A 14,601-nucleotide genomic window follows, 5' to 3' on the forward strand; every position below is an offset into this window, starting at 1 on the left:
CAAGAAAGTTGTCCTAAACAGCTCCTCTTTTCGTAGGGAATGCTAATGGAGAAGGCAGTAGAGTGGAAGGCAACTTTTTTCCACAAGTTTGCAAGCTGCGCACACAATCCCAGGGTAATTTGGCTTCGTTCTTCGCCTTTCGGAAGATGCAGCTTTCCCCGGCTCCCGGAGGTGAAGAAGCGGCTTCATCGTGCACAGAGCATTGTGCCAGCCGTGGTGCATTCTGGAGAGCAGCTTCTGCCAAAAGACGCCCGGGACTGGTGCTCTGCTTCGCACAGCTACGTGTCATGGTCTTCTGCATCTGCTGTCGCCTACATCTCAGCCAAAAACTTTTCCTCTATGTCTCACACGGAGAAACTGTGCCAGGGGGGACAACGTCACCGATTGTGTTCCAGAATTTTCACGGAGGTCTGCAGAGTGTTTTGCAAGAAGTAAAAGAAAGTTGTCCAAAACAGCTCCTCTTCAAAGGGAATGTGAATGGAGAAGGCAGGAGAGTGGAAGGCAACTGTTTTCCACAAGTTTGCAAGCTGCGCACACAATCCCAGGGTAATTCGGCTTCCTTCTTCGCCTTTTGGAAGATGCATCTTTCCCCGGCTCCTGGAGGGGAAGATGCGGCTTCATCGCGCACAGAGCATTGTGCCGGTCGTGGTGCGTTCTGGAGAGCGGCTTCTGCTGAAAGACGCCCGGGACCGGCGCTCTGCTTCGCAGAGCTGCGTATCTCCGTCTTCTGCGTCTGCTGTTGCCTACATCTTAGCCAAAAGCTTTTCCACTATGTCTCGCAAGGAGAAACTGTGCCAGGGCAGAAAACCTCACCGATTTGTGTTCTAATAGTTGCACGGAGGTCTGCAGAGTGTTTTGCAAGAAGTAAAAGAAAGTTGTCCAAAACAGCTCCTCTTCGAAGGGAATGCTAATGGAGAAGGCAATAGAGTGGAAGGCAACTGTTTTCCACAGGTTTGCGAGCTGCGCACACAATCCCAGTGTAGTGCGGCTTCGTTCTTCACCTTTCGGAAGATGCAGCTTTGCCCTTCTTCCGGAGGCGAAGAAGCGGCTTCTTCGCGCACAGAGCATTGTGCCGGTCGTGGTGCGTTCCTGAGAGCGGCTTCTGCTGAAAGACGCCCGGGTCCGGCGCTCTGCTTCTGAGAGCTGCGTATCTCCGTCTTCTGCGTCTGCTGTCGCCTACATCTTAGCCAAAAGCTTTTCCACTATGTCTCGCAAGGAGAAACTGTGCCAGGGCAGAAAACATCACCGATATGTGTTCTAGACGTTGCACGGAGGTCTGCAGAGTGTTTTGCAAGAAGTAAAGAAAGTTGTCCAAAACAGCTCATGTTTGAAGGGAATGCTAATGGAGAAGGCAGTAGAGTGGAAGGCAACTGTTTTCCACAAGTTTGCAAGCTGCGCACACAATCCCAGGGTAATTCGGCTTCCTTCTTCGCCTTTTGGAAGATGCATCTTTCCCCGGCTCCCGGAGGCGAAGAAGCGGCTTCATCGCGCACAGAGCATTGTGCCGGTCGTGGTGCGTTCCCGAGAGCGGCTTCTGCTGAAAGACGCCCGGGACCGGCGCTCTGCTTCGCAGAGCTCCGTATCATGGTCTTCTGCGTCTGCTGTCGCCTACATCTTAGCCAAAAGATTTTCCTCTATGTCTCACACGGAGAAACTGTGCCAGGGCGGACAACGTCACTGATTGTGTTCCAGAAGTTTCACGGAGGTCTGCAGAGTGTTTTGCAAGAAGTAAAAGAAAGTTGTCCAAAACAGCTCCTCTTCGAATGGAATGCTAATGGAGAGGGTAGGAGAGTGGAAGGCAACTGTTTTCCACAGGTTTGCAAGCTGCGCACACAATCCCAGTGTAGTGCGGCTTCGTTCTTCGCCGTTCGGAAGATGCAGCTTTGCCCTTCTTCCGGAGGCGAAGAAGCGGCTTCTTCACGCACAGAGCATTGTGCCGGTCGTGGTGTGTTCCGGAGAGCGGCTTCTGGTGAAAGACGCCCGGGACCGGCGCTCAGCTTCCTAGAGCTGTGTATCTCAGTCTTCTGCGTCTGCTGTCGCCTACATCTTAGCCAAAAGCTTTTCCACGATGTCTCGCAAGGAGAAACTGTGCCAGGGAAGAAAACATCACCGATTTGTGTTCTAGAGGTTGCACAGAGGTCTGCAGAGTGTTTTGCAAGAAGTTCAAGAAAGTTGTCCAAAACAGCTCCTGTTTGAAGGGAATGTGAATGGAGATGGCAGGAGAGTGGAAGGCAACTGTTTTCCACAAGTTTCCAAGCTGAGCACACAATCCCAGTGTAGTGCGGCTTCGTTCTTCACCTTTTGGAAGATGCAGCTTTGCCCTTCTCCAGGAGGCGAAGAAACGGAGTCTTCGCGCACAGAGCATTGTGCTGGTCGTGGTGCATTCCGGAGAGCGGCGTCTGTCGAAAGACTCCCGGGACCGGCACTCTGCTTCTGAGAGCTGCGTATCTCAGTCTTCTGCGTCTGCTGTCGCCTACATCTTAGCCAAAAGCTTTTCCACTATGTCTCGCAAGGAGAAACTTTGCCAGGGCAGAAAGCATCACCGATTTGTGTTCTAGAGGTTGCACAGAGGTCTGCAGAGTGTTTTGCAAGAAGTAAAAGAAAGTTGTCCAAAACAGCTCCTCTTCAAAGGGAATGTGAATGGAGAAGGCAGGAGAGTGGAAGGCAACTGTTTTCCACAAGTTTGCAAGCTGCGCACACAATCCCAGGGTAATTCGGCTTCCTTCTTCGCCTTTTGGAAGATGCATCTTTCCCCGGCTCCTGGAGGGGAAGATGCGGCTTCATCGCGCACAGAGCATTGTGCCGGTCGTGGTGCGTTCTGGAGAGCGGCTTCTGCTGAAAGACGCCCGGGACCGGCGCTCTGCTTCGCAGAGCTGCGTATCTCCGTCTTCTGCGTCTGCTGTTGCCTACATCTTAGCCAAAAGCTTTTCCACTATGTCTCGCAAGGAGAAACTGTGCCAGGGCAGAAAACCTCACCGATTTGTGTTCTAATAGTTGCACGGAGGTCTGCAGAGTGTTTTGCAAGAAGTAAAAGAAAGTTGTCCAAAACAGCTCCTCTTCGAAGGGAATGCTAATGGAGAAGGCAATAGAGTGGAAGGCAACTGTTTTCCACAGGTTTGCGAGCTGCGCACACAATCCCAGTGTAGTGCGGCTTCGTTCTTCACCTTTCGGAAGATGCAGCTTTGCCCTTCTTCCGGAGGCGAAGAAGCGGCTTCTTCGCGCACAGAGCATTGTGCCGGTCGTGGTGCGTTCCTGAGAGCGGCTTCTGCTGAAAGACGCCCGGGTCCGGCGCTCTGCTTCTGAGAGCTGCGTATCTCCGTCTTCTGCGTCTGCTGTCGCCTACATCTTAGCCAAAAGCTTTTCCACTATGTCTCGCAAGGAGAAACTGTGCCAGGGCAGAAAACATCACCGATATGTGTTCTAGACGTTGCACGGAGGTCTGCAGAGTGTTTTGCAAGAAGTAAAGAAAGTTGTCCAAAACAGCTCATGTTTGAAGGGAATGCTAATGGAGAAGGCAGTAGAGTGGAAGGCAACTGTTTTCCACAAGTTTGCAAGCTGCGCACACAATCCCAGGGTAATTCGGCTTCCTTCTTCGCCTTTTGGAAGATGCATCTTTCCCCGGCTCCCGGAGGCGAAGAAGCGGCTTCATCGCGCACAGAGCATTGTGCCGGTCGTGGTGCGTTCTGGAGAGCGGCTTCTGCTGAAAGACGCCCGGGACCGGCGCTCTGCTTCGCAGAGCTCCGTATCATGGTCTTCTGCGTCTGCTGTCGCCTACATCTTAGCCAAAAGATTTTCCTCTATGTCTCACACGGAGAAACTGTGCCAGGGCGGACAACGTCACTGATTGTGTTCCAGAAGTTTCACGGAGGTCTGCAGAGTGTTTTGCAAGAAGTAAAAGAAAGTTGTCCAAAACAGCTCCTCTTCGAATGGAATGCTAATGGAGAGGGTAGGAGAGTGGAAGGCAACTGTTTTCCACAGGTTTGCAAGCTGCGCACACAATCCCAGTGTAGTGCGGCTTCGTTCTTCGCCGTTCGGAAGATGCAGCTTTGCCCTTCTTCCGGAGGCGAAGAAGCGGCTTCTTCACGCACAGAGCATTGTGCCGGTCGTGGTGTGTTCCGGAGAGCGGCTTCTGGTGAAAGACGCCCGGGACCGGCGCTCAGCTTCCTAGAGCTGTGTATCTCAGTCTTCTGCGTCTGCTGTCGCCTACATCTTAGCCAAAAGCTTTTCCACGATGTCTCGCAAGGAGAAACTGTGCCAGGGAAGAAAACATCACCGATTTGTGTTCTAGAGGTTGCACAGAGGTCTGCAGAGTGTTTTGCAAGAAGTTCAAGAAAGTTGTCCAAAACAGCTCCTGTTTGAAGGGAATGTGAATGGAGATGGCAGGAGAGTGGAAGGCAACTGTTTTCCACAAGTTTCCAAGCTGAGCACACAATCCCAGTGTAGTGCGGCTTCGTTCTTCACCTTTTGGAAGATGCAGCTTTGCCCTTCTCCAGGAGGCGAAGAAACGGAGTCTTCGCGCACAGAGCATTGTGCTGGTCGTGGTGCATTCCGGAGAGCGGCGTCTGTCGAAAGACTCCCGGGACCGGCACTCTGCTTCTGAGAGCTGCGTATCTCAGTCTTCTGCGTCTGCTGTCGCCTACATCTTAGCCAAAAGCTTTTCCACTATGTCTCGCAAGGAGAAACTTTGCCAGGGCAGAAAGCATCACCGATTTGTGTTCTAGAGGTTGCACAGAGGTCTGCAGAGTGTTTTGCGAGAAGTACAAGAAAGTTGTCCCAAACAGCTCCTCTTCGAAGGGGATGCTAATGGAGAAGGCAGTAGAGTGGAAGGCAACTGTTTTCCACAGGTTTGCAAGCTGCGCACACAATCCCAGTGTAGTGCGGCTTCGTTCTTCGCCTTTTGGAAGATGCATCTTTCCCCGGCTCCCGGGGGCGAAGAGGCGGCTTCATCGCGCACAGAGCATTGTGCCGGTCGTGGTGCGTTCTGGAGAGCGGCTTCTGCTGAAAGACGCCCGGGACCGGCGCTCTTCTACGCAGAGCTCCGTATCATAGTCTTCTGCGTCTGCTGTCGCCTACATCTTAGCCAAAAGCTTTTCCACTATGTCTCGCAAGGACAAACTGTGCCAGGGCAGAAAACCTCACCGATTTGTGTTCTAATAGTTGCACAGAGGTCTGCAGAGTGTTTTGCAAGAAGTAAAAGAAAGTTGTCCAAAACAGCTCCTCTTCGAAGGGAATGTGAATGGAGAAGGCAGGAGAGTGGAAGGCTACTGTTTTCCACAAGTTTGCGAGCTGCACACACAATCCCAGTGTAGTGCGGCTTCGTTCTTCGCCTTTCGGAAGATGCAGTTTGCCCTTCTTCCGGAGGCGAAGGAGCGCCTTCTTCGCGCACAGAGCATTGTGCCAGTCGTGGTGCGTTCCGGAGAGCGGCTTCTGCCAAAAAACGCCCGGGACCGGCGCTCAGCTTCTGAGAGCTGCGTATCTCCGTCTTCTGCGTCTGCTGTCGCCTACATCTTAGCCAAAAGCTTTTCCACTATGTCTTGCAAAAGGAAACTGTGCCAGGGCAGAAAACGTCACCGATTTGTGTTCTCATAGTTGCACGGAGGTCTGCAGAGTGTTTTGCAAGAAGTAAAGAAAGTTGTCCAAAACAGCTCCTCTTCGAAGGGAATGTGAATGGAGAAGGCAGGAGAGTGGAAGGCTACTGTTTTCCAGAAGTTTGCAAGCTGCGCACACAATCCCAGTGTAGCGCGGGTTCACTCTTCGCCTTTCGGAAGATGCAGTTTGCCCTTCTCCCGGAGGCGAAGAAGCGGCTTCTTTGCACACAGAGCATTGTGCCGCTCGTGGTGCATTCCGGAGAGCGGCTTCTGCCGAAAGACGCCCGGGACCGGCGCTCAGCTTCGCAGAGCTGCGTATCTCCGTCTTCTGCGTCTGCTGTCGCCTACATCTTAGCCAAAAGCTTTTCCACTATGTCTCGCAAGGAGAAACTGTGCCAGGGCAGAAAACATCACCGATTTGTGTTCTAATATTTGTACGGAGGTCTGCAGAGTGTTTTGCAAGAAGTAAAAGAAAGTTGTCCAAAACAGCTCCTGTTTGAAGGGAATGTGAATGGAGAAGGCAGGAGAGTGGAAGGCAACTGTTTTCCACAAGTTTCCAAGCTGAGCACACAATCCCAGTGTAGTGTGGCTTCGTTCTTCACCTTTTGGAAGATGCAGCTTTGCCCTTCTCCAGGAGGCGAAGGAACGGAGTCTTCGCGCACAGAGCATTGTGCCGGTCGTGGTGCATTCCGGAGAGCGGCTTCTGTCGAAAGACTCCCGGGACCGGCACTCTGCTTCTGAGAGCTGCGTATCTCAGTCTTCTGCGTCTGCTGTCACCTACATCTTAGCCAAAAGCTTTTCCTCTATGTCTCACACGGAGAAACTGTGCCAGGGCGGACAACGTCACTGATTGTGTTCCAGAAGTTTCACGGTGGTCTGCAGAGTGTTTTGCAAGAAGTACAAGAAAGTTGTCCCAAACAGCTCCTCTTCGAAGGGGATGCTAATGGAGAAGGCAGTAGAGTGGAAGGCTACTGTTTTCCACAGGTTTGCAAGCTGCGCACACCATCCCAGTGTAGTGCGGCTTCGTTCTTCGCCTTTCGGAAGATGCAGCTTTGCCCTTCTTCCGGAGGCAAAGAAGCGGCTTCTTCGCGCACAGAGCATTGTGCCGCTCGTGGTGCGTTCTGGAGAGCGGCTTCTGCCGAAAGACGCCCGGGACCGGCGCTCAGCTTCCCAGAGCTGTGTATCTCAGTCTTCTGCGTCTGCTGTCGCCTACATCTTAGCCAAAAGCTTTTCCACTATGTCTCGCAAGGAGAAACTGTGCCAGGGCAGAAAACATCACCGATTTGTGTTCTAATATTTGTACGGAGGTCTGCAGAGTGTTTTGCAAGAAGTAAAAGAAAGTTGTCCAAAACAGCTCCTGTTTGAAGGGAATGTGAATGGAGAAGGCAGGAGAGTGGAAGGCAACTGTTTTCCACAAGTTTCCAAGCTGCGCACACAATCCCAGTGTAGTGTGGCTTCGTTCTTCACCTTTTGGAAGATGCAGCTTTGCCCTTCTCCAGGAGGCGAAGGAACGGAGTCTTCGCGCACAGAGCATTGTGCCGGTCGTGGTGCATTCCGGAGAGCGGCTTCTGTCGAAAGACTCCCGGGACCGGCACTCTGCTTCTGAGAGCTGCGTATCTCAGTCTTCTGCGTCTGCTGTCGCCTACATCTTAGCCAAAAGCTTTTCCTCTATGTCTCACACGGAGAAACTGTGCCAGGGCGGACAACGTCACTGATTGTGTTCCAGAAGTTTCACGGTGGTCTGCAGAGTGTTTTGCAAGAAGTACAAGAAAGTTGTCCCAAACAGCTCCTCTTCGAAGGGGATGCTAATGGAGAAGGCAGTAGAGTGGAAGGCTACTGTTTTCCACAGGTTTGCAAGCTGCGCACACCATCCCAGTGTAGTGCGGCTTCGTTCTTCGCCTTTCGGAAGATGCAGCTTTGCCCTTCTTCCGGAGGCAAAGAAGCGGCTTCTTCGCGCACAGAGCATTGTGCCGCTCGTGGTGCGTTCTGGAGAGCGGCTTCTGCCGAAAGACGCCCGGGACCGGCGCTCAGCTTCCCAGAGCTGTGTATCTCAGTCTTCTGCGTCTGCTGTCGCCTACATCTTAGCCAAAAGCTTTTCCACTATGTCTCGCAAGGAGAAACTGTGCCAGGGCAGAAAACATCACCGATTTGTGTTCTAGAGGTTGCACAGAGGTCCGCAGAGTGTTTTGCAAGAAGTAAAAGAAAGTTGTCCAAAACAGCTCCTCTTCGAAGGGAATGCTAATGGAGAAGGCAGGAGAGTGGAAGGCTACTGTTTTCCACAGGTTTGCAAGCTGCGCACACAATCCCAGTGTAGTGCGGCTTCGTTCTTCGCCTTTCGGAAGATGCAGCTTTGCCCTTCTCCCGGAGGCGAAGAAGCGGCTTCATCGCGCACAGAGCATTGTGCCGGTCTTGGTGCGTTCCGGAGAGCGGCTTCTGCTGAAAGACGCCCGGGACCGGCGCTCTGCTTCGCAGAGCTCTGTATCATGGTCTTCTGCGTCTGCTGTCGCCTACATCTTAGCCAAAAGCTTTTCCTCTATGTCTCACACGGAGAAACTGTGCCAGGGCGGACAACGTCACCGATTGTGTTCCAGAAGTTTCACGGAGGTCTGCAGAGTGTTTTGCACGAAGTAAAAGAAAGTTGTCCAAAACAGCTCCTGTTTGAAGGGAATGCTAATGGAGAAGGCAGTAGAGTGGAAGGCAACTGTTTTCCACAAGTTTGCAAGCTGCGCACACAATCCCAGTGTAGTGCGGCTTCGTTCATCGCCTTTTGGAAGATGCATCTTTCCCCGGCTCCCGGAGGCGAAGAAGAGGCTTCATCGCGCACAGAGCATTGTGCCGGTCGTGGTGCGTTCTGGAGAGCGGCTTCTGCTGAAAGACGCCCGGGACCGGCGCTCTGCTTCTGAGAGCTGCGTATCTCCGTCTTCTGCGTCTGCTGTCGCCTACATCTTAGCCAGAAGCTTTTCCACTATGTCTTGCAAAAGGAAACTGTGCCAGGGAAGAAAACCTCACCGATTTGTGTTCTAATAGTTGCACGGAGGTCTGCAGAGTGTTTTGCAAGAAGTACAAGAAAGTTGTCCAAAACAGCTCCTCTTCGTAGGGAATGCTAATGGAGAAGGCAGTAGAGTGGAAGGCAACTTTTTTCCACATGTTTGCAAGCTGCGCACACAATCCCAGGGTAATTCGGCTTCGTTCTTCGCCTTTCGGAAGATGCAGCTTTCCCCGGCTCCTGGAGGGGAAGATGCGGCTTCATCGCGCACAGAGCATTGTGCCGGTCGTGGTGCGTTCTGGAGAGCGGCTTCTGCTGAAAGACGCCCGGGACCGGCGCTCTGCTTCGCAGAGCTGCGTATCTCCGTCTTCTGCGTCTGCTGTCGCCTACATCTTAGCCAAAAGCTTTTCCACTATGTCTCGCAAGGACAAACTGTGCCAGGGCAGAAAACCTCACCGATTTGTGTTCTAATAGTTGCACGGAGGTCTGCAGAGTGTTTTGCAAGAAGTAAAAGAAAGTTGTCCAAAACAGCTCCTCTTCGAAGGCAATGCTAATGGAGAAGGCAATAGAGTGGAAGGCAACTGTTTTCCACAGGTTTGCGAGCTGCGCACACAATCCCAGTGTAGTGCGGCTTCGTTCTTCACCTTTCGGAAGATGCAGCTTTGCCCTTCTTCCGGAGGCGAAGAAGCGGCTTCTTCGCGCACAGAGCATTGTGCCGGTCGTGGTGCGTTCCTGAGAGCGGCTTCTGCTGAAAGACGCCCGGGTCCGGCGCTCTGCTTCTGAGAGCTGCGTATCTCCGTCTTCTGCGTCTGCTGTCGCCTACATCTTAGCCAAAAGCTTTTCCACTATGTCTCGCAAGGAGAAACTGTGCCAGGGCAGAAAACATCACCGATATGTGTTCTAGACGTTGCACGGAGGTCTGCAGAGTGTTTTGCAAGAAGTAAAGAAAGTTGTCCAAAACAGCTCATGTTTGAAGGGAATGCTAATGGAGAAGGCAGTAGAGTGGAAGGCAACTGTTTTCCACAAGTTTGCAAGCTGCGCACACAATCCCAGGGTAATTCGGCTTCCTTCTTCGCCTTTTGGAAGATGCATCTTTCCCCGGCTCCCGGAGGCGAAGAAGCGGCTTCATCGCGCACAGAGCATTGTGCCGGTCGTGGTGCGTTCCCGAGAGCGGCTTCTGCTGAAAGACGCCCGGGACCGGCGCTCTGCTTCGCAGAGCTCCGTATCATGGTCTTCTGCGTCTGCTGTCGCCTACATCTTAGCCAAAAGATTTTCCTCTATGTCTCACACGGAGAAACTGTGCCAGGGCGGACAACGTCACTGATTGTGTTCCAGAAGTTTCACGGAGGTCTGCAGAGTGTTTTGCAAGAAGTAAAAGAAAGTTGTCCAAAACAGCTCCTCTTCGAATGGAATGCTAATGGAGAGGGTAGGAGAGTGGAAGGCAACTGTTTTCCACAGGTTTGCAAGCTGCGCACACAATCCCAGTGTAGTGCGGCTTCGTTCTTCGCCTTTCGGAAGATGCAGCTTTGCCCTTCTTCCGGAGGCGAAGAAGCGGCTTCTTCACGCACAGAGCATTGTGCCGGTCGTGGTGTGTTCCGGAGAGCGGCTTCTGGTGAAAGACGCCCGGGACCGGCGCTCAGCTTCCTAGAGCTGTGTATCTCAGTCTTCTGCGTCTGCTGTCGCCTACATCTTAGCCAAAAGCTTTTCCACGATGTCTCGCAAGGACAAACTGTGCCAGGGAAGAAAACATCACCGATTTGTGTTCTAGAGGTTGCACAGAGGTCTGCAGAGTGTTTTGCAAGAAGTTCAAGAAAGTTGTCCAAAACAGCTCCTGTTTGAAGGGAATGTGAATGGAGATGGCAGGAGAGTGGAAGGCAACTGTTTTCCACAAGTTTCCAAGCTGAGCACACAATCCCAGTGTAGTGCGGCTTCGTTCTTCAACTTTTGGAAGATGCAGCTTTGCCCTTCTCCAGGAGGCGAAGAAACGGAGTCTTCGCGCACAGAGCATTGTGCTGGTCGTAGTGCATTCCGGAGAGCGGCTTCTGTCGAAAGACTCCCGGGACCGGCACTCTGCTTCTGAGAGCTGCGTATCTCAGTCTTCTGCGTCTGCTGTCGCCTACATCTTAGCCAAAAGCTTTTCCACTATGTCTCGCAAGGAGAAACTTTGCCAGGGCAGAAAGCATCACCGATTTGTGTTCTAGAGGTTGCACAGAGGTCTGCAGAGTGTTTTGCGAGAAGTACAAGAAAGTTGTCCCAAACAGCTCCTCTTCGAAGGGGATGCTAATGGAGAAGGCAGTAGAGTGGAAGGCAACTGTTTTCCACAGGTTTGCAAGCTGCGCACACAATCCCAGTGTAGTGCGGCTTCGTTCTTCGCCTTTTGGAAGATGCATCTTTCCCCGGCTCCCGGGGGCGAAGAGGCGGCTTCATCGCGCACAGAGCATTGTGCCGGTCGTGGTGCGTTCTGGAGAGCGGCTTCTGCTGAAAGACGCCCGGGACCGGCGCTCTTCTACGCAGAGCTCCGTATCATAGTCTTCTGCGTCTGCTGTCGCCTACATCTTAGCCAAAAGCTTTTCCACTATGTCTCGCAAGGACAAACTGTGCCAGGGCAGAAAACCTCACCGATTTGTGTTCTAATAGTTGCACAGAGGTCTGCAGAGTGTTTTGCAAGAAGTAAAAGAAAGTTGTCCAAAACAGCTCCTCTTCGAAGGGAATGTGAATGGAGAAGGCAGGAGAGTGGAAGGCTACTGTTTTCCACAAGTTTGCGAGCTGCACACACAATCCCAGTGTAGTGCGGCTTCGTTCTTCGCCTTTCGGAAGATGCAGTTTGCCCTTCTTCCGGAGGCGAAGGAGCACCTTCTTCGCGCACAGAGCATTGTGCCAGTCGTGGTGCGTTCCGGAGAGCGGCTTCTGCCAAAAAACGCCCGGGACCGGCGCTCAGCTTCTGAGAGCTGCGTATCTCCGTCTTCTGCGTCTGCTGTCGCCTACATCTTAGCCAAAAGCTTTTCCACTATGTCTTGCAAAAGGAAACTGTGCCAGGGCAGAAAACGTCACCGATTTGTGTTCTCATAGTTGCACGGAGGTCTGCAGAGTGTTTTGCAAGAAGTAAAGAAAGTTGTCCAAAACAGCTCCTCTTCGAAGGGAATGTGAATGGAGAAGGCAGGAGAGTGGAAGGCTACTGTTTTCCAGAAGTTTGCAAGCTGCGCACACAATCCCAGTGTAGCGCGGGTTCACTCTTCGCCTTTCGGAAGATGCAGTTTGCCCTTCTCCCGGAGGCGAAGAAGCGGCTTCTTTGCACACAGAGCATTGTGCCGCTCGTGGTGCATTCCGGAGAGCGGCTTCTGCCGAAAGACGCCCGGGACCGGCGCTCAGCTTCGCAGAGCTGCATATCTCCGTCTTCTGCGTCTGCTGTCGCCTACATCTTAGCCAAAAGCTTTTCCACTATGTCTCGCAAGGAGAAACTGTGCCAGGGCAGAAAACATCACCGATTTGTGTTCTAATATTTGTACGGAGGTCTGCAGAGTGTTTTGCAAGAAGTAAAAGAAAGTTGTCCAAAACAGCTCCTGTTTGAAGGGAATGTGAATGGAGAAGGCAGGAGAGTGGAAGGCAACTGTTTTCCACAAGTTTCCAAGCTGAGCACACAATCCCAGTGTAGTGTGGCTTCGTTCTTCACCTTTTGGAAGATGCAGCTTTGCCCTTCTCCAGGAGGCGAAGGAACGGAGTCTTCGCGCACAGAGCATTGTGCCGGTCGTGGTGCATTCCGGAGAGCGGCTTCTGTCGAAAGACTCCCGGGACCGGCACTCTGCTTCTGAGAGCTGCATATCTCAGTCTTCTGCGTCTGCTGTCACCTACATCTTAGCCAAAAGCTTTTCCTCTATGTCTCACACGGAGAAACTGTGCCAGGGCGGACAACGTCACTGATTGTGTTCCAGAAGTTTCACGGTGGTCTGCAGAGTGTTTTGCAAGAAGTACAAGAAAGTTGTCCCAAACAGCTCCTCTTCGAAGGGGATGCTAATGGAGAGGGTAGGAGAGTGGAAGGCAACTGTTTTCCACAGGTTTGCAAGCTGCGCACACAATCCCAGTGTAGTGCGGCTTCGTTCTTCGCCGTTCAGAAGATGCAGCTTTGCCCTTCTTCCGGAGGCGAAGAAGCGGCTTCTTCACGCACAGAGCATTGTGCCGGTCGTGGTGTGTTCCGGAGAGCGGCTTCTGGTGAAAGACGCCCGGGACCGGCGCTCAGCTTCCTAGAGCTGTGTATCTCAGTCTTCTGCGTCTGCTGTCGCCTACATCTTAGCCAAAAGCTTTTCCACTATGTCTCGCAAGGAGAAACTGTGCCAGGGCAGAAAACATCACCGATTTGTGTTCTAATATTTGTACGGAGGTCTGCAGAGTGTTTTGCAAGAAGTAAAAGAAAGTTGTCCAAAACAGCTCCTGTTTGAAGGGAATGTGAATGGAGAAGGCAGGAGAGTGGAAGGCAACTGTTTTCCACAAGTTTCCAAGCTGAGCACACAATCCCAGTGTAGTGTGGCTTCGTTCTTCACCTTTTGGAAGATGCAGCTTTGCCCTTCTCCAGGAGGCGAAGGAACGGAGTCTTCGCGCACAGAGCATTGTGCCGGTCGTGGTGCATTCCGGAGAGCGGCTTCTGTCGAAAGACTCCCGGGACCGGCACTCTGCTTCTGAGAGCTGCGTATCTCAGTCTTCTGCGTCTGCTGTCGCCTACATCTTAGCCAAAAGCTTTTCCTCTATGTCTCACACGGAGAAACTGTGCCAGGGCGGACAACGTCACTGATTGTGTTCCAGAAGTTTCACGGTGGTCTGCAGAGTGTTTTGCAAGAAGTACAAGAAAGTTGTCCCAAACAGCTCCTCTTCGAAGGGGATGCTAATGGAGAAGGCAGTAGAGTGGAAGGCTACTGTTTTCCACAGGTTTGCAAGCTGCGCACACCATCCCAGTGTAGTGCGGCTTCGTTCTTCGCCTTTCGGAAGATGCAGCTTTGCCCTTCTTCCGGAGGCAAAGAAGCGGCTTCTTCGCGCACAGAGCATTGTGCCGCTCGTGGTGCGTTCTGGAGAGCGGCTTCTGCCGAAAGACGCCCGGGACCGGCGCTCAGCTTCCCAGAGCTGTGTATCTCAGTCTTCTGCGTCTGCTGTCGCCTACATCTTAGCCAAAAGCTTTTCCACTATGTCTCGCAAGGAGAAACTGTGCCAGGGCAGAAAACATCACCGATTTGTGTTCTAGAGGTTGCACAGAGGTCCGCAGAGTGTTTTGCAAGAAGTAAAAGAAAGTTGTCCAAAACAGCTCCTCTTCGAAGGGAATGCTAATGGAGAAGGCAGGAGAGTGGAAGGCTACTGTTTTCCACAGGTTTGCGAGCTGCGCACACAATCCCAGTGTAGTGCGGCTTCGTTCTTCGCCTTTCGGAAGATGCAGCTTTGCCCTTCTCCCGGAGGCGAAGAAGCGGCTTCATCGCGCACAGAGCATTGTGCCGGTCTTGGTGCGTTCCGGAGAGCGGCTTCTGCTGAAAGACGCCCGGGACCGGCGCTCTGCTTCGCAGAGCTCTGTATCATGGTCTTCTGCGTCTGCTGTCGCCTACATCTTAGCCAAAAGCTTTTCCTCTATGTCTCACACGGAGAAACTGTGCCAGGGCGGACAACGTCACCGATTGTGTTCCAGAAGTTTCACGGAGGTCTGCAGAGTGTTTTGCACGAAGTAAAAGAAAGTTGTCCAAAACAGCTCCTGTTTGAAGGGAATGCTAATGGAGAAGGCAGTAGAGTGGAAGGCAACTGTTTTCCACAAGTTTGCAAGCTGCGCACACAATCCCAGTGTAGTGCGGCTTCGTTCATCGCCTTTTGGAAGATGCATCTTTCCCCGGCTCCCGGAGGCGAAGAAGAGGCTTCATCGCGCACAGAGCATTGTGCCGGTCGTGGTGCGTTCTGGAGAGCGGCTTCTGCTGAAAGACGCCCGGGACCGGCGCTCTGCTTCTGAGAGCTGCGTATCTCCGTCTTCTGCGTCTGCTGTCGCCTACATCTTAGCCAGAAGCT

Source organism: Molothrus aeneus, chromosome 7 (genome assembly GCF_037042795.1).
Source record: "Molothrus aeneus isolate 106 chromosome 7, BPBGC_Maene_1.0, whole genome shotgun sequence".
NCBI classification, from domain to species: domain Eukaryota; kingdom Metazoa; phylum Chordata; class Aves; order Passeriformes; family Icteridae; genus Molothrus; species Molothrus aeneus.